This window comes from Astyanax mexicanus, chromosome 10 (genome assembly GCF_023375975.1).
Source record: "Astyanax mexicanus isolate ESR-SI-001 chromosome 10, AstMex3_surface, whole genome shotgun sequence".
NCBI lineage: Eukaryota > Metazoa > Chordata > Actinopteri > Characiformes > Acestrorhamphidae > Astyanax > Astyanax mexicanus.
In genome coordinates, this window is record NC_064417.1 from 40,046,188 (window position 1) to 40,065,238 (window position 19,051).

The 19,051-nt window shown below is 36.4% G+C and overlaps 1 protein-coding gene across 1 annotated transcript in view; it reads right to left on the minus strand.

Moving 5' to 3' along the window:
* LOC111195823 (uncharacterized) overlaps positions 1–19,051 on the minus strand; it is an 825,186-nt gene that overhangs the window by 83,804 nt on the left and 722,331 nt on the right. The gene's annotated exons all lie outside the window — the stretch shown is intronic.

A 19,051-nucleotide genomic window follows, 5' to 3' on the forward strand; every position in this document is an offset into this window, starting at 1 on the left:
ATTAATCCTCAATAATGTTACTGCCTGTTCCTGTTTAACAAGCAACTGGTGTGTAAAACCTGCTACCAGCAACTCACAGAGCACTTAACCCACCACATAGTATTACATGGCCCGCACGGAAATGTAATCAACCAATTTTAATCCAAACAAATGCAGCAATTTAATGTAGCCCAACAAATTGATTGACTTGAATTGACTTTTTTTGTTGTATTAAGAAACCCTGTTTTATGCATAAGGTGTCAAATTTACAATAAAAAAGAGATTACGATTATTGCACACATGATACTCTTATATTAACTAATTAATCCTAATACTAATCTATTAACTGTGATGATCATGTGACTGTACTATGCCAGACCAATCAACGAGGTCAACCTAAATAAATGCATCCTCATTAACAACAACAACAATAAATAGCTGCACACTGCAAAAAGTGTTGGATCGCAATAAAAGAAAGATAAAGGTATACAAAAGAAAGATAAAGCAAAACAATAAACGATTAAAATATAGACCGACTTGGCATGGAGTTGTAGAGGTTCTTAATGCACTCCAGTGATATTTCATTGCATGCAGCTCTACAATTTACACAAAATTTGTGGTAGAGTGGAGTATTGATGTAGCGTCAAATAGCAACCCACAGATTTTCAATTAGGGATAGGTAAAATACATGCATTACACATGCACACTGTTTCTTTAAGTACAGCTCAATAAATAAAATCAATAAATAAAAAATCTATTGGTTCATGTAACATATTCCTAGATATATCCAAATCAGTCTGTCTGCTCTGAACTTTGATCCACACATTAAAGACTCCAACTCCCAGCGTGCACTCACACCGGACCTTCCGGACTCTGACAACCACGTGACACAACGGCGTTCACTCTCTCCGAGCTTCTGATTGCCCACACCTGTCTGGGTTTGTATAAATACCCCCATGTTTCTGTTTCTCTTTGTCGGGTATTGAATCTAGCTTGCTAGCTTTTCTACTAAGCATTTGCTTTTGTTTGTTTTCCTTTGTTACCGACCCATTTAGTGTTTGTGGACTACTCTTTTGCCTTGCTCCCTTTATTGTTTGTTTCTGTTGCTGACATATTTTTGTTTTATTGACATTTTTTTTTACTTGTCCATATTCTGTTGGATTCCCAGTGTATGACCCTTTTTGCCTGCTTACTGTAGTATGTTGTTTACTCTTGCTGTCTTCCTGATATTAACCATGCCTGTTCCTCTTAACTCATGTAATCTTAAACACTTGGTTAATAAGGTTTATGTAAAGTATATTTTTGCTGTCCAATGAAAAACACTTATCTCTAAAAGAGCAACTTTACAGGAGAGAGAAAAAACCTTGTAAACTTGACTGGAAGTCAATGTTAAAAGAGTTTATTTCAGGTCATTTTGAAGAGTTTCTATTGGTCCGTTCATCAAGAAATTTTGGCATTGGTCAGCGACGATATGCATGTCTATCTCACGTCTGGCCTGCATGACGTGCATTTTTCAGTTTTGCTAATAATTTAAAGAATATCTGTCACATATAAATACAAGTAAACAATTTTACTTAGCAAAAACAGAAAAAAAGAAAAGAAAAACTACATACAGTCCACTGGGGACCCACAGCCAACAGATTAAACAACACTGTTCTAGATTAAATCTAGATTATTTATGTTAGTTAGATATTTTCAAATATCAGACAAACTGTATGGTTAAATGCAGGGATTTCTTGAGCCAAATAATAATTCACATTATAATTCTAATTCACATTGTTTTCTCATTCTATACTGCAAATAAATTTGATGAGCTCAGTCATGTTAAGTGTCTGGAGTTAGCTTCTTCTTTAGTTTTGTACTGGATGAGCTCTCCTCCAGCATCAAAGCCACTCGTTCCAGATGCCCCACCAACTTCTCCGCTGATCTGAAGCATCCGGCACAGAGGCAGCAGTGAGGATCACACCTCCCTCCGGTGACAAAGTGCTATCTGTGACTCCAGCTGATGCAGGAGAACCCAGCGAGGAGTTGAACCCACGCAAAGCTGCCTGCTATGAGTAGTTGGTGCACCCGTTCACTGGCTGACGACTTCATTGACATATTGACATCTTCAACATCTACTTAGCACAGGCTGCTGTACTGATCTGCTGCAAATTAGCCACCGTCTTTCCAGCGCTAAAGAATTCAGCAGTCACTGGCCTTAATGACTACCGTCCTCTTGCACTTACCAATCTGTCGGGAAGTGCTAGGAACAGTCATCCACGGCTCAGATGAAGCACTCCATTCCATTCTATACTACTAATTCGTAATACACTTTTCGTCAAAGAAATAGTTGAAAAAAGTAGTCGCACCTTGAAGGGAGTGTCAGAGTGTCAGAGGCAATGTTATACAAAAGGATGATTAAAAAAAAAGGTTACCAGGAACAATACATGTTTAAAAACTTTGTACTGATATGAAAACTCTTGTTTATTAACCCTTAGAACCATACGGACGGATTTCCCGTCCAAAATCGCACCTTGTGTTCTCAGCTTAATTTCTCAGGAATCTCTTCACACATAAACATAATTCATATATGGTTAGAAAGGGCAGAACTCTTTAAAAAATAGCAATGACATCCCAGTGCGGTAAATCATCTGCAAGAAACCCATTGAGAAATACACCTAAAAAAGTAATATCTCCTTCCCCCCTAAATGACTCAAAAGTGTCCACCGAAAAGTGTGAAACTACCTGCACTCAAACTAAAGCTAGGTATGCTGCGCACTACTTTATATAGCTTTTATTTTACTTGCACTTCTTTACTAAGTAGTTATTTTGCACTAAACATTTTTATTTATTTAGACTAAAAAATCTAAATAAAAGTGTGTATAGCTTTCTTTCTGCTCTGAGTGTCAGGTTTTTAGTAATGTATCCCACCGGTGTGAAAAATAAATCCGCCTGATGCTCTCCATGTATTTTGTCAAAGTAATAAGCTATCAAGTAATGAACTACCATCAATATTCTTATGCTTTTAACTCATATACATTCTAGTCTAACCATTTTTAAAATACATCTTTGGTGTGAATATATTTAAAGTCTATACATTCAAAAATTAGTATAAAGAAAAAAAAAGGCGCTTGGTAAATTTTTGATCAAAACATGATCAGTTCCAGGAAAATATAACAATTCTGCTTCCTTTTACATTTTAAATTATTACATTTTAGAGCAGCCGTATGGCTTCTGAAGTAAAGGAGTTCAGGGCGTGTATCTGTCTGATACAATTACTGTGTTATAAGACCTGAAAGAGGAACAGACAAAAATGAAGTAAAAAAACACACTAAAACAGCCTAGGGTTCAAAGGGTTATTAAGCTACATATACAGTAGAAGTGTGGAACAGGTGTAATGCACATGTAACAAAACATGCCAGATGTCTCAGTATGAAGTTTTTTAAGATTTAAATGGAGCCCTGCTATAACTCATCTTACGCAGCCTGAATATTCACGCAATTTCTGCAGATTTTGCAGTAGATAGGTAGGGGTGTCCAATAAGCATCCCACACATTTTCAGTCAATGACAGGTCTGGCAATGCTGCTTGTCATAGCATAGTATCTGTGTCTGCAAGGCAAGCACTTGTTGTAGAATCTCATTTATGTAATGGTGGGCTTTCATGGGGTCTGTAATGAAGACCAAAGATGATCTAGCATCGAAAGAAAATGCACCCGTCTCTATGACACTAGGTCTTCATTTTAGCATCATATGGAACACCATCATCAACACCATCGTATCTCAAAACTTATTCAAAGTAATTTCCTTTACTTGGACTAAGCTCATCACAAAACCATTGGCTCAAAGACTGCATAATAAGCCCCCAAAATATGACATGTTGCTGATTTACCATGTCCCTTTCACACCCTGCATCCATTACAATGGACATCATGAATTTTATTTATTTTTTTAATGTTTTGTTGCACATAACACTATTTGAGAGCTGTTCATCACAATAGACCATGAACCAGCCAATGACCAAGTTTATAAACCAATAAAACAGTAGCTTGGCCCCACCCAATGCACTGGAAAAAAACATTAGTACCAGAGCCTTTAAGGCAAAATAACATTTCATTTTTACTAATTTATTGTGATTTAAAACATTTTTTAATCATGTTTTTTTTTTAACTGTTTAGAGATGGTTTATAAAATGAAAAGATCAATATAAAATATAAAATATTACACACAAGCTTTCAATGCAATGGACAATGAAATATGAAAAAGTATCAAATATTTATTTGCTATATAGATTTTATTGTACAATATTAGAGTCTTCTTTTCTGTGCATTACAGACAGAAAACAACATTCTTACTTTTTTTTCAATCGTTAGAGATAATTCAGGTCTAAAATGGTTAAAGACCAAAAAAAACTCAACCCATATATTTTTTTTCCATTAATAGCTAAAATGTGTTTTTTTTTTTTTTTTGGAGTTATGAAGCATACCAGTCCTGCTTATAAAAAATAATAAATAAATAAATGCTTTTATTTTGGTATTTTCTGCCTCTGCATCGCCCTCTCAGGTTCACCTGTGCTACTAAAGGTGTGGGTAATGTCCCTGTCTACTTTAATACGCAGACACAATATCACAGTATACAGATCATTCAGTCAATAATTCCACCCCCCCTGCTGACATTCAGCCATTTGCTTCTCATCTCACTGCTATCAAAGGCACCCTGCTGCTGCAGCAGCTCAGCCAATCAGCTTTCCTCCTTCCCCGCCTCTAAACCCATACATCACCCATTGCCACTTCCAAACTACCCCTCCCATTGTTTTAGCCTTATTAAAATTTGAGCTGAGGGTGGAGTCTGCAAAAATCAGGAGGTCTAGTGCCCCTTTAAATACAGGAGCCCCCCAGGGCTGTGTACTTAGCCCTCTGCTGTACACTCTGTTCGCTCACCCACGATTGCGTCTGCAGACATCAGCAATCAGCAATCAGGTTTGGTGATCACAACACAACGGTAGGGTTCATTTTCCAGTGACAATAATAGAACATACAGAGAGGAGGTGAGGCAGTTTGAGGTCTGGTGCATGGACAACAGTTTTTCCTTAAATGTTAGCAAGACAAAGGCACTGATTGTGAACACAGGCAACTTCCACCCCAAAAAATCAGTGGGATGACAGTAGAAACAGTGCACAGCTTTAAGGGAGTTTAGGGGAGTGCATATGACTAACAACCTCTCCTGATCCACAGACACCTACAGTGGTGCTTGCAGGTTTGGGAACACTTTAGAATTTTCTATATTTCTGCAGGCATTTAACCCAAAGCTTTATCCTAAATGTAGATAAGAACAACCACATCTTGTTTTTTGGATACAATCAGGGTTAGCTCCCGAACATCCCTTTCAGTCAGCTTCTTCCTGCATCCACAGTTAATCCTGTTGGATGTGGTTCGTTCTTCTTGGTGGTGTGCTCACATTACCCTGGATACCGTGGCTCTTGATACATCACAAAGACTTGCTGTCTTGGTCACAGATGCGCCAGTAAGACGTGCAATTTGTCCTCTTTTGAACTCTGATATGTCACCCATAATGTTGTGTGCATTACAATATTTTGAGCAAAACTGTGCTCCTACCCTGCTAATTGAACCTTCACACTCTGTGTTCTGCTCTTACTGGTGCAATAATGTGCAATTAATGAAGATTGGCCACCAGGCTGCTCCAATTTAGCCATGAAACCTCCCACACTAAAATGACAGGTGTTTCAGTTTCATTGTCCAAACCCTGTATATAAATCTTTGTTTTTAGTATCTGATGGGACCATCAATAACTACAATAAAACATTTTCCATAAGTCTCGATTGGTCCTGCACAAAACATCTCTTCATCTATTTTATGTTGGGAAAGGGGGATCCTCCCATGATCTACTGCTTCATGTCCTTTCACAACATTTCTATTGGATTAAAATCAGGACTCACTGTCAGTTGCTTAGAAGTTACATTGAGATACTTTGTGACCTTGCTGGACATTTGCATGCCTAGTTCTTATCATCTTTGTTGGTTAAAACTCCAAAGGAGAGTAGTCATGGTCTTTACTTTACCTGATACTGTATGTACACAATCTGTCTGATTATGTATTGGTGGAGTCCAAACTATGAAATATGTTTTATAACTATTTTCAACATGATGTGCATCAACAACTCTTCCTCTGGGAGCCTCAGGAATCACAAAACAGTTTGTAGCCCTACTATTAAGTCCGTATGACTCATAAACAGTTTCTTCCCCCAGGCAGCCAGACTGCTGAACAGATCTGCAAGATTTGTCTCATTTCCAGTCTCACTCAACCGTTTCAGTACTGTACTTCACACATATTCATCACTTTTATCTATTGCACTGCATCACTCTTTCACTCCAAACACAGGATGTTCAGTGTGTGGACTTCTGACCATAATCCAAGCTTCTAAGAACTGTTTCTTACTGTCAGTGTGCACTAATAATTTAACATTTACAGTATTCCCCCATCTTTATATCTACTGTAATATATCAAATAATGTAAGGACTGTATTGGGCTGGCAATATAAAATCTGAGCTTTCTTGTGCCAGAAATGTATTATGTATACAATAAATGATAATTTGACATACTCAATACATGCATTCTTTGGATATTTTAGATTTGATTAAAGACAAAATTTAAAGCTGTCACTTAAAGCCTCTTAAAGACCAGAAAGAGCTTTCTCCTATTTATACATGCCAACATATCATCTCTGATTGGCTGACAGCATTCCGTTCCGACACCAGTGAGATGAACAACAGTTTTACATTTTAAACATTTTCATAACATTTTAAAATAAAGACAATTTTGCATTAAAATCAGTCTTTGCAATGTAATATGTTACTTTGCAGTTGCAGTTGAGCCACTGACATAGTCTTAGAGTCTCTGTAAAACGCGAAAAATCCACCGGAGATCCTATGTAAACCGATGTAAACACATGGAGGTGGGTGGTCCAGGTCCAGAAAGTAAAAATCCACCCCTCTTATAGACCAGAAAGAGTTTTCTCCTCAGCCAGACTGAGAAATCCCTGGTGTCCACAGCCTAAAGGACCTGTTTAGAAATCATTCTAACTCTGCCTAACCTCTTCAAAACCCATTTACCACTGAGCATAAGATGTAAGATATTACAACTATTCACACTTTCAAAATGTTGCCAATTGCTGCTACTACCGCAGTTAAATATGCACTGAAAACATCCAAGATAATGCTCTGAAATCTTACCAGATAAAACACCATCCGGAAAGGTAATCTCCACTCAAACGCTTACTGTACTGTACATTTCTGTCCACTTGTTTCTGATTTAATATTACAGGTTCTTATAAACGTATAAACTGCAACATTTCTTTATTAGATATTAGTCTAAATCTGAGATTTAAGTTTTTCGTCATCTCACGCCTCGACTACTGCAATGCCCTGCTAACTGGCCTCCCGGCCTGTTTAGTAAAACCACTCCAAATGATCCAGAATGCAGCAGCACGTCTGATCTTCAACCAGCCAAAACGGGCTCATGTCACCCCGCTGCTCATTGAGCTCCATTGGCTACCAGTTGCTGCTCGCATCAAATTCAAAACTCTTACAATCGCCTACAAGGTGATGACAGAACAGCTCCTTCCTACCTGCATTCACTCCTGAAGGCTTATACTACCTTCCGGCCGCTGTGCTCCTCCAATGAACGTCGCCTCGCTTTACCAAACAAACATTCACACAAAGCAATCCAGACTGTTCTCATACAGAGTTCCCCAATGGTGGAACAAACTACCTTCCACTACCAGATCAGGAGAATCTCTCGCTATCTTTAAGAAACTCCTGAAGACAGAGCTCTTCAAAGAGCACTTACTCTCCTAACACCTCTAACATTCTAACTACTTCTAACCCCATTTCCTTCTCCCCTCCTTCACTCATCTATCCCACTACTTAACCCTCCTTTAGGACCTATCTAAAGATGTTTTTACCTTTAACTTCTATTACTTTTGTACTTCACTATTGTAAGTCGCTTTGAACAAAAGCATCTGCCAAATGTAATATATATTTATGTATTATATATATATAAATGGTTGGAATATAAAAAGCTCTTTCTTCAGGCATGGATTGCCATGTTTATTTTTTATTTTTTTACCCCAAACATGCAAGTTAATAATAAATCTTCTTAACTGGAGTGCAAGAAATAAAAACGGCATCAACGGAATATAAGATCCATTGGTATATTCAAAATAAATGCAATACTTTCTGTAGAAAAACAAACAAACTGATCCTGCGTCTTCCCTATTAATGAGCATCTTTGTTCCTTCCTGCACGGCTTGTTTTGATATAAGAGTTAGAAATGCTATTTTAAAGCTACCATGTGCACAATTACAGTATGATATTGAACAAGTCCCAGAATATTGTTTAATAAAACTTAGGCGTCTGATGTGAAATAATTGTAACACTTCCTATAAACCCTGTATTCATAATGTCTTATGAATACATTTATAATGCATAATATGACATGCAAAATACCTTATAATGACTGCAGTAATCCTGTATAATTGCTCATAAGTACTTACAGCGACATTCACAACACAAGTTTAAGGATTTATAAAGAAATAGCTTATAATGCCTTATAATCTCTGTTGATAAGAGCATTGTACAATGTAGTGATGTAATGCACTATAACACAGATTTGTTATATTTTGGTATAACGCATTAGTGTTTTCATATGCTTTTTAAATGTGAATTAAATGTTATTACGCCTCACTGTGATGTCTTATAGAGCATTATGAGTGCTCTTTATTGGGTTTAAGTGAAGTGTGTTTTTTTTTAATACAAGTAAACAATATTATGCCTTTAGGCATTTTAAAAGGCATCTGAAAACACACTTTGCTTAAAGCCAGTAAAGAGCACTCATAATGCTCTATAAGACATTTCAGTGAGGCATAGTAAAATTTACTTCACATTTAAAATGCATATGAAAACTCACTTCACTTAAAGTCAGTAACGGCTTTATATAAGGCGTTATAATGTGTAACACACTTTTATAAAAGCCTAATTTGAGAAATCATAGCTGCACATTATAATGCATTATACAAAAAAATATACCAAATCTTTGTTATAGTGCATTACAACACTACATTGTACAATGTTCATGTGAACAGATATTATAAGGCATTATACGCCGTTTCTTTATAAACCCTTATACTTGTAGTTCATAATGTGTTATGAATGTCAGTCTTATGGATGAAAGTACTTATGAGCAATTATACAGGCTTATTACAGTGATTATAAAGCATTATGAATGCATTTTTAATGCATTATGAATGCATTTATAATGCATTATGAATACAGGGTTCATAGGAAGTGTTACCAAAATAATATATCCAGTGACTGATAAATTCCCAGATGAACTCATTTGTTTTTCCAGAAACATACAAGCAAGCAACCAAAATGTTTTTTTTTTTGCATTTTTTCACTTAAAGCCAGTAAAGAGCACTCATAGTGCTCTATAAGACATACTTTACGTTGCGTTTAAAATGCATATGAAAACTCACTTCACTTAAAGTCAGTAATGACTGTATATAAGGCTTTATAATGTGTTACACACTTTTATAAAAGCCTAATTGAGAATATGAGAAATCATAGCTGTATATTATAATGCATTATACCAAAATATACCAAATCTGTGTTATAGTGCATTACAACACTACATTGTACAATGTTCATATGAACAGAAATTATAAGGCATTATACGTATATGTATCTTTTTAATTCCTTATACTTGTAGTGTATAATGTGTTAGGAATGTTGGTGTAAGTACTTATAAACGATTATACAGGCTTATTACAGCCATTATAAGGTATTATGCATGGCATATAAGGCATTACGAATACAGGGTTCATAGGAAGTGTTACTGAAATAATGAATCCAGTGACTGATAAATTCCCAGATGAACTCATTTGTTTTTTCCAGAAACATACAAGCAAGCAACAAAATGTTAAACACTGCATGTCTTTTTTTGAGCCCTTTCTTCTCGTTGCTGTACTTGGAGGCGAGACTGTTTGAGGGAGAAAAGATTGCCGTAGAAGCTCCGTTTTCTTCAAAATGATGAGTCACTCCGCAATCAGTGTGAAGAGTGCCATCAAATGAAGACAAATAATACATTTTTGCTGTCAGGAGCCACTGTGATTGGGAGTTACTCACTCATGCAGCGCCCACAGAGTCAAAATTCACAAGGCTAATTTGGAGTCCCATATTAACAGTTCTACCAATTTCTTAAGAGCCTGTGCACAGATTAGTTATTAACTTTGCAACATCAAGCGAAACACTTGGCAGAAATTGGGGAGGCAGATTACTAAGATTGCACAATTGCATTTACTTGGACCACTGGACAACAGGCAGGATTTTTGTGCTGAAAAAGAATTGATCTGCAGTTTCTTTGCTCCATCTACAAATGCTTTTATCTGTATCTGCCGTTGCTGGATCGGACTTGTTTCACAGCATGTTGGCAAACATCCAGTCAGGAGAAAACTGGTTGTTATTTTCTCTGTCGTGTATTTGAGCTGCACGGAAACTCATTTTTATTTCTACATTGTTAAGTCTCAGTTAGCCACAACAACACAGTCCAGTTCTGCTGGAGACTTGTTTCACAAACCCTGTAGAAGTGAGTCTAATATAAATAATTACAGTGTTTCACAAAAGTGAGTACACCCCTCACATTTCTGCAGATGTTTAAGTATATCTTTTCACGGAACAACACTGAAAAAAAAATACACTTTAACACAATGAAAAGTAGTCTGTGTGCAGCTTATATAACAGTGTCAATTTATTCTTCCCTCAAAATACCTCTATAATATACAGCCATTAATGTCTAAACAGTGATACACTGTATCTATTTGAAGTGCTGCAATTTCTTTCTACAGTTATGTCAAAAACTATTTTTATTGGGGGCGCCGAGTGGTCCAGCGGTCTAAAGCGCTGCCACTATGAGCAGGAGGTTGCAGGTTTGAACCCCTGCTCATGCAGCTTTGCCATCTACCCACCCGGAGGGAGCAAATTTGGCCCTGCTCCCTCTGGGTGGGTAGATGGTGCTCTCTGCCCTCATCACTCCTAGGGTGATGTCCACAGTACAGGGCATCTGTGAGCTGATGTATCAAAACCGAGCCGCTGCGCTTTCCTCTAAGCGTGCTGTGATGTTGCACGGTAATACTGCATCAGCAGCAGCTCGAAAAGAAGCGGTGGCTGACTTCACATGTATCAGAGGAAGCATGTGTTAGTCTTCACCCTACTGGTGTGTTGGGGCATTACTAGTGATGGGGGGAGTCCTAATGAGTGGGTTGGGTAACTGGTCGTGTAAATTGGGGAGAAAATGGGAATATTATATGTTAATATTATTGGAACATACTGTATTTGTGGTCAGAGCAAATCCAATAGGAAGTTAAAGTAAATTAGGTGAAATCATTCTATCAAAGTTACTGACAAATAATTAACAATGCTCTTATTTAAAAAGCAGTTTCCCTTCCTCTGACCACTCTTAGGGACGATTAGTGACAATTAAAGGTAAAATGATGATGAATTAAGATATACAGTATGACATGAAACCCAGTATTTAAGAAGGTTTTACATAAGTAGAAAGTTTGGTTATCTATATCTATCTTATTTTTTCATATCTACTTCTTACATTTCCACACAATAACCGTATCTGAACTTTCTACTCCTTACATAAAAATAAAATAGCCTTGTTACTCTACTTTACTATTTTAGTTCAGCTTGTTTTCATTTGTGCTTCTCATAGTACAAAAAAAAAAAAAACTATCCAGATAAATCTCTTCCTCCAGATAGAGTGAATTTGATTGTGGTTGGAAGAGAAGTATAAACATATACCATTCCGACACCTTATTGGTTTATACCTTACCCATCACACCTGGACATATGTCCCATCACACTACATCATATAGCACAACAGATATATGTAGTCTAGTATGAACGTGATCAGTGCAGAGATTCAACAGAACTCGAACTCTTAAAATGTCCCAACTAGGCTTATTTAATAAAATATTTGCATTGTACTAAAATATATTCATTTTCAATGGGCATATTCTGCATGCATCTGAAAGAGGGAGCCTAGTGCATCCTAAATTCATCAACATTAACATTTTATGTATACAATTATAGTCATTATGGCTTTTAGAAAAATGTGCTTAATGGCATTTTTCCCCCATTACATTACTTTTACTTCTATACTGTAAATAGTTATGAAACCAGTACTTTTACACTTTAACTTGAGTAAAAAGCTTGAGTTGATATTTCAACGTTTACAGTATTTTAAACCCTAGTTTCTTCACTTCTACTTAATTAATACACGTGAATACTTTGATACTTTTGCAAAGTGAATAGTATTTAAAAAGCATTAGAAAAAGTCCATGCCAGTGTTTGTTATATGTTAGGGCTGTGTATTGACAAGAACACCTACCTACCTACCTACCTACCTACCCACCTACCTACCTACCTACCTACCTACCCACCTACCTACCTACCTACCTACCTACCTACCTACCTACCTACCTACCTACCTACCTACCCACCTACCTAGCTACCTACCTACCTACCCACCTACCTAGCTACCTACCTACCTAGCTACCTAGCTACCCACCTACCTACCTACCTACCTAGCTACCTACCCACCTACCTACCTACCTACCTACCCACCTACCTACCTAGCTACCTACCCACCTACCTACCTACCCACCTACCTACCTACCCACCTACCTACCTACCTACCCACCTACCTACCTACCCACCTACCTAGCTACCTACCTACCCACCTACCTACCTACCTACCCACCTACCTACCTAGCTACCTACCTACCCACCTACCTACCTACCCACCTACCTAGCTACCTAGCTACCTACTTACCTAGCTACCTACCTACCCACCCACCTACCTACCTACCTACCTACCTACCTACCTACCCACCTACCTAGCTACCTACCTACCCACCTACCTACCTACCTACCCACCTACCTACCTAGCTACCTACCTACCCACCTACCTACCTACCCACCTACCTAGCTACCTACCTACCTACCTACCTAGCTACCTACCCACCTACCTACCTACCCACCTACCTAGCTACCTACCTACCCACCTACCTACCTACCTACCTACCCACCTACCTACCTAGCTACCTACCCACCTACCTACCTACCTACCCACCTACCTACCTAGCTACATACCCACCTACCTACCTACCCACCTACCTACCTACCTACCTACCAACCTACCTACCTACCTACCTACCTACCTACCTACCTACCTACCTACCTACCTACCTAGCTACCTCAGTCAGTTTAAGGCCAAAAGTACTTATTTTGAAACTGACTTAAGTACCACACAAATTAACATGCACTAACATAAAAAAATCATTAAAGTTTTAATAGACAAATAGCCCTTTTCATCACTTGTGGAGAATGTTTTATACCAGTATCATCTTGTGAGCACAGAGAAGCATTCTTCAATATGCATGCATGTGTTATATAAATTCATACATATGCAGCATTCAAATAAAGTGATACAAATGAACAAACAGCCTGTTTGAGACCATAATCTTGTGGGATGTACCAAGAACACCTAATGTGATAAAGACATATATAGACATCCAGCAGCAACTGACAGTGAACCATTTTTCACTGTTTCTGAGCAAGAAAAATGACAACAGTCTAGTGAATCTATCACTACTACTGCAGCCTGTGCTTCATCCCCAGAGTGAGACAGTTGTGTCTGCCTGTAGGAGTAAATGTATGTATATCTCTTTTCTATGTAGGTGTATAATGCTGTAGACTGTGCCCGGCCTCTCCATCTTTGTTTCATAACTTCGGTTCACGCTATAGCTTTAATCTTTTCCTTTAAAGGATTCGCTGTTTAAAGCACAATGTACTGTGTACTATTTAGGAGCATTGTTTTGTTTGTTTAACTGCAATGAGGGTAAAATATGTTCAATAGACAAATAATAGAGTAACATAATCAGAGGCAGAGTAACGAGGCCAGACCTTGGAAATGGAGAGAGCATGCATTAAAAAAATGATGAGTAAAATTTATTTAAAAAAAAGTTTCACAACTTTCTGCGTTTGCTTTTTTTTTAAGTAAATTAAATTTTAGATAAATTTAAGTAACTTAAACTCAGTTTCAAGACTTAAATATTACATAGAGTAAATAAGTGCACTGAACATCAGTCAATCCTTTCTTTTATTAAACTTTACTTAATTTATTTTTGCTGAATCAATCCTTTCTTTTAGAAACCTTTACTTAATATTTGCATACAACATTACCTAATTACAATTACTTCATTTATACAATATTACTCAAATAATTTATGATACATAATATATTATAATTCCTGAAATTTAAATATTTTTAATTAAAACACACATATTTCACTGTCTCAACACATGGATGGCATGTAATACATTCTTTTTAGAATACTAACTTTGATGTTTGAGATTATGCAAACATTTGAATGTGTGTTTTAACTAAAAAAAACTACAATTTCAGGATTTTTTAAAGGATTTAAAAATAAATAAAAAGTTAATTTTACTTATCATTTTTTTCAGTGTGAATGCCAAATGAGCAGTAGTTCTCTCATTAAACAAGTAATGGTGCCCCAGTGGAGACCCATATTCACCCTCTAACCCAACACCACACCTAATCTAAACCGACAATTATAACACAATGACTTACACATCCCCCTTCCCCAACAAATCAACCTAACCTATCAAATCAATATCAAAATTGTGACATGTTTGGGGATGGACTAATCAACAATCTTACCAAAAATCCACTAGTCACCACAGTGGGCATCTGCCAACCAGTTGGACAGAGATTCACTTTTTTATGAAAAGCTTTAAAAAAACACTATCAACACCTTTTACTGCAGTTCTGCACAAGCAAGTAGAAGTATTTTGTTTTTATTTTTTTTATTATTCAGAAATTAAAAGTCACTTAATCACTCACTACCAATCTATTAAGATATTGCACTATGAAGTAGTGAGGACACAGAAAATAAGTGAAGTATATTTGTTGTTTGCGCAAGTCGTTTAGATCATTTAACCTAGACAAGGTGTAAAGTAAGGTGCTGTGCATCTGTATTACTATTTTAAATACATTGATTTTCCTCTTCAGGAAAACCTCTTCTTAAGAGGATCTGAATTTAATTGAAACTATGTTTAACTATTATTTGAAATATTTTGAAAAAAAAAAAAATGATGCATTTGTTGCTACTGTCAATTAACCTTAAACAGCATTCAGAAATCAATCAATCAACCTTTAAAAACATTGAGGGTGACCCTTATTTACAATGTTGCCGAGCATTTATAACATTAGCATTTATAAATAAATAAATAAATAAATAAATAAATAAATAAATAAAAGAACAATAAACTACTCATACAACTCCTACAATGTTTCACATACAGAGTTTCCTCTGAACAGTTATATTCAAAATATTTAAAAGCGATACATCCTACACCTACACTCTTTTAACAACTTCTAAACAAATTCTTCAATTCTTCAAATTCTTCCACAGTTTTCAATGATTAGAATACCATCTGAATATGTCTGGAAGCAAGATGTAAACTGACCCTTTGCCCGTCTTTAAAATTCATCTTGTGCCCGGTGTTTGACTGTGAATAACTTTAAAGACATTCTTGGGAAGCACAAGTAAGGGACAATACAGTACGGCCAGAGTAACAGGTTTCCATGGCAGCAAACAACAGACGAGATACAAGTGTCTGTCATAGAAAAGAAAAGGTAGGATCTGTAAAGGATTTGTAAATTGATTGCTTCAGGTGAAAAATCCTACGGCTTTGCAGTGAGAGCTCTTGTATACATGTACACCTATTTTTCTGGCTGGCCTTGGCTGTCTTTGTATTTTTGAATGATTTGATCGAATTCATGAGAAGATAAATAAAATAATACTTATGACCTTATGCGAGCGCAATAGAATTCCAGTTCAAACCCTCAATGCATGAGAAATAGACCTGGAATCCGTAATCTTCTATACTGTTTCACTGAAGGAAGTGTACTGACTCTTGTATTGAACTTTTCTACAGGGATTTGTCTGCAAAGTGGCAAAAAACGTCTTTTTTTAAAAAACACGTTTAACATTTTCGAAAGGTTGTGTTTTTACTTCGGGTTTATCTTTATTTCAATTAATTGTTTATGTTCTACATATCATCACATAACATTTTATGCCCATGTCAGTGTTTGGTAGATGTTACCATATGTTTTATGAAGGAACTGATGTAATACATTCCAGTGCTGTCACAAAAGTCATTTTTATAATTTTTTATTTGTTAATCCTGTCTTCTTCTTCCTCACGTTCAGTCCCGCATCAGGGCGGGGTTCGCATGTTTGAATGGCTGTTGCATACAGTGGCTTGCAAAAGTATTCATACCCCTTGAACTTTTCCACATTTTGTGACCTTACAACCACAAACATATATATATATATATATATATATATATATATATATATATATATATATATATTTTTTTTTTTTTTTTTTGAGATTTTAAGTGATAGACCAACACAAAGTATTGCCGAAGTGTGAAGTGGAACGAAAATGATACTTGTAACATTGTTACACCTATTTGATAAGCAAACATCTGAATTATCAGCTTCCCCAACAGTAACAGTAGGCCTCAATGTATTCAATAGCCTATCCTACAGATCTTTTTTTTTTTTTAGTGTGCTCAGAAGAAAGCCTGCAGACTCTGCAGGGTCGCAATGTGTTCCCTATAGCCACTGCAGACAGAATTTCATGTTCGTGCACAAAGCCGGGGCTGATAAACGAATTCTGAAGTCTTTTGGTCAACAATGTACCAGGGTCAAGGATAGGCGATTAAGTGCCCCAGCAAGCTCTCCAATGTTCAGACAAATGACTGGCGGGCAAGGCAGTGTGACATTGTGAACACCACAAAAGACAGCAGGCTTTATGTAATTTGACCCGGACTTCAGTGGAACTGTCGTTTTCTTTAAATTACAGCGACGGAGCTGCCTACACGATTTAAAGATGGAGAAAATAATGGGTATATAAAATATATATGAAATACCATGCAAATGTTTAAAAGGTGAAACTGCATTAGTCATGAAGTTACACTTGTAACAATCCTAAACAAAAGAGCCTATATTCAAAAGAGGCTTTCCTACTTCTCAAATAAACCTTAGAATCTTAGAACCTTATGGACGGATTTTCCATCCAAAATCATCCAAAATTGTGATCTCAGCCTAATTACTCAGTAATCCCTTCACACATAAACATAGTAAACATAATCCATATATGGTAAAGCATCTACCAGAAACCCATTGAAAAAAAAAAACCCTAAAAAAGTGAGATCTCCTTTCCCAACCAATATTATTTACCTTTAGTGCTTCAAACATATTTATATGATGTTCCAAACCAAACAATATCAGTAAATGACTGAAAAGTGTCCACAGAAAAAAAGTGTGAAACTACCTGCACTTTATATAGTTTTTATTTTAAAAACAGCAAAAGCAAGCTGCCTGGCCTTTTTTCTCCTCCTTGACCTGAGCATGTACCTCAGACCAGCTGTTTTCTCTCCACTCCAGCAAAAGATGCTACACATATGAGCTGCTAACCCATCCATTTCCCTTTATAAAGCGACGAGTCGTTTTTCATTTATGACGCTTTTTTGTTGTTGGTGAAAAAGTTGATGTTTAAACACGTATCAATGTGCACATGTGATGCGTTTCAGGGACAGATTTGTTCACATTACACATAGATACAGATCACTTATATTTGTGAATGTGAATTAATAAGATTGCTCTAGTCTGAGCGCAAAAATCAGATTTAAGCAATGTGGCTTGTAATGTGAATGCAGCCTATTGATAGCCCAACATAACGCTAATGATGTTCTTTAACCAGTGTCCCTACCGATTGTCAACTCTTTCAAATTTCATTGGTCTATTCCAACAGAACAATGCTTATCCACATAATGCTGCCATCTTGAAGACACAGATGCTATGCATGCCATGGTCAGCCATATTGCCAGACCAACCCTGATTAGAATTGATTAGTCTGGGATGCATTGTGAAATTTTGTGAAAATCTGCAGCAACTGTTTGAATATTCCGATTCCAGTGTTTGGCATGTTGTGTTACATTTACATTAAATACGCATTGCACCTGCATTACATTCTACTTCTGTATGTGTAGCTTATTAAATATGACCAATAAAAAATTTGGTACCACTTCTGAAAATTTGAAAATAAGACTACCCTTATGTAGGGTTTGTGTTTTTCAATGTGTTTATTAATGGTTATTCATTGGGTTGCAAATACTTAAAAACATTAATAAGCAGTTAATAAATATAGGCAACACATAAATAGAAATGTCAAGAGTGAGCTGAAAATTTGCACATTTGATTCCACACTCGTTTATACTGTCAAACATCAGATCTTCCTAAATACTTATCTTACTTTGTGATTTCCATAAACCTATCATATTAATATATTTGTAAGTATGTTTAATTTAATCTACTATTAAATGATTAAGTTGAATTAAATGACAACAATAACAACAGATCACTGTTGCCTTTCTTAATTGATGTGTTGTAACTGTTAATCAATTATTTTTAAAGCAGTTTAAAGGTAGTCTTATTTTAAATAATATTACTAAATAATATTACTTCCTTACTTCCTTCTGGATGCAACTATTATTAAAAAAAGAGGTGTACATTCATAATATCATGTTTTACTTGTAATAATTCTAAACACAGGGTCTCTTTTTTTTCTAAAAAAAAAAAATCTTAATCTAGGTAATTTAATACAGAATTCCTTACAGTCACCCTAATATGTCAGAGCATATTATTACATGCCTTATTGGCGCCTTGATTTTCATTTAATCTGCCACAGTGACGCATCACTGCTTACCCTTTATGATCTCATTTTGTTTTATTGCACGTGCATTGTGCCTCTCTGGCGATATTCTCATTTACTGTCACCACCCAGCAATAAAATGCCCACACAGCTTTTATTGTGCAACCGCTTTACTACCTTTACAAGAAAACATGAAGAAAA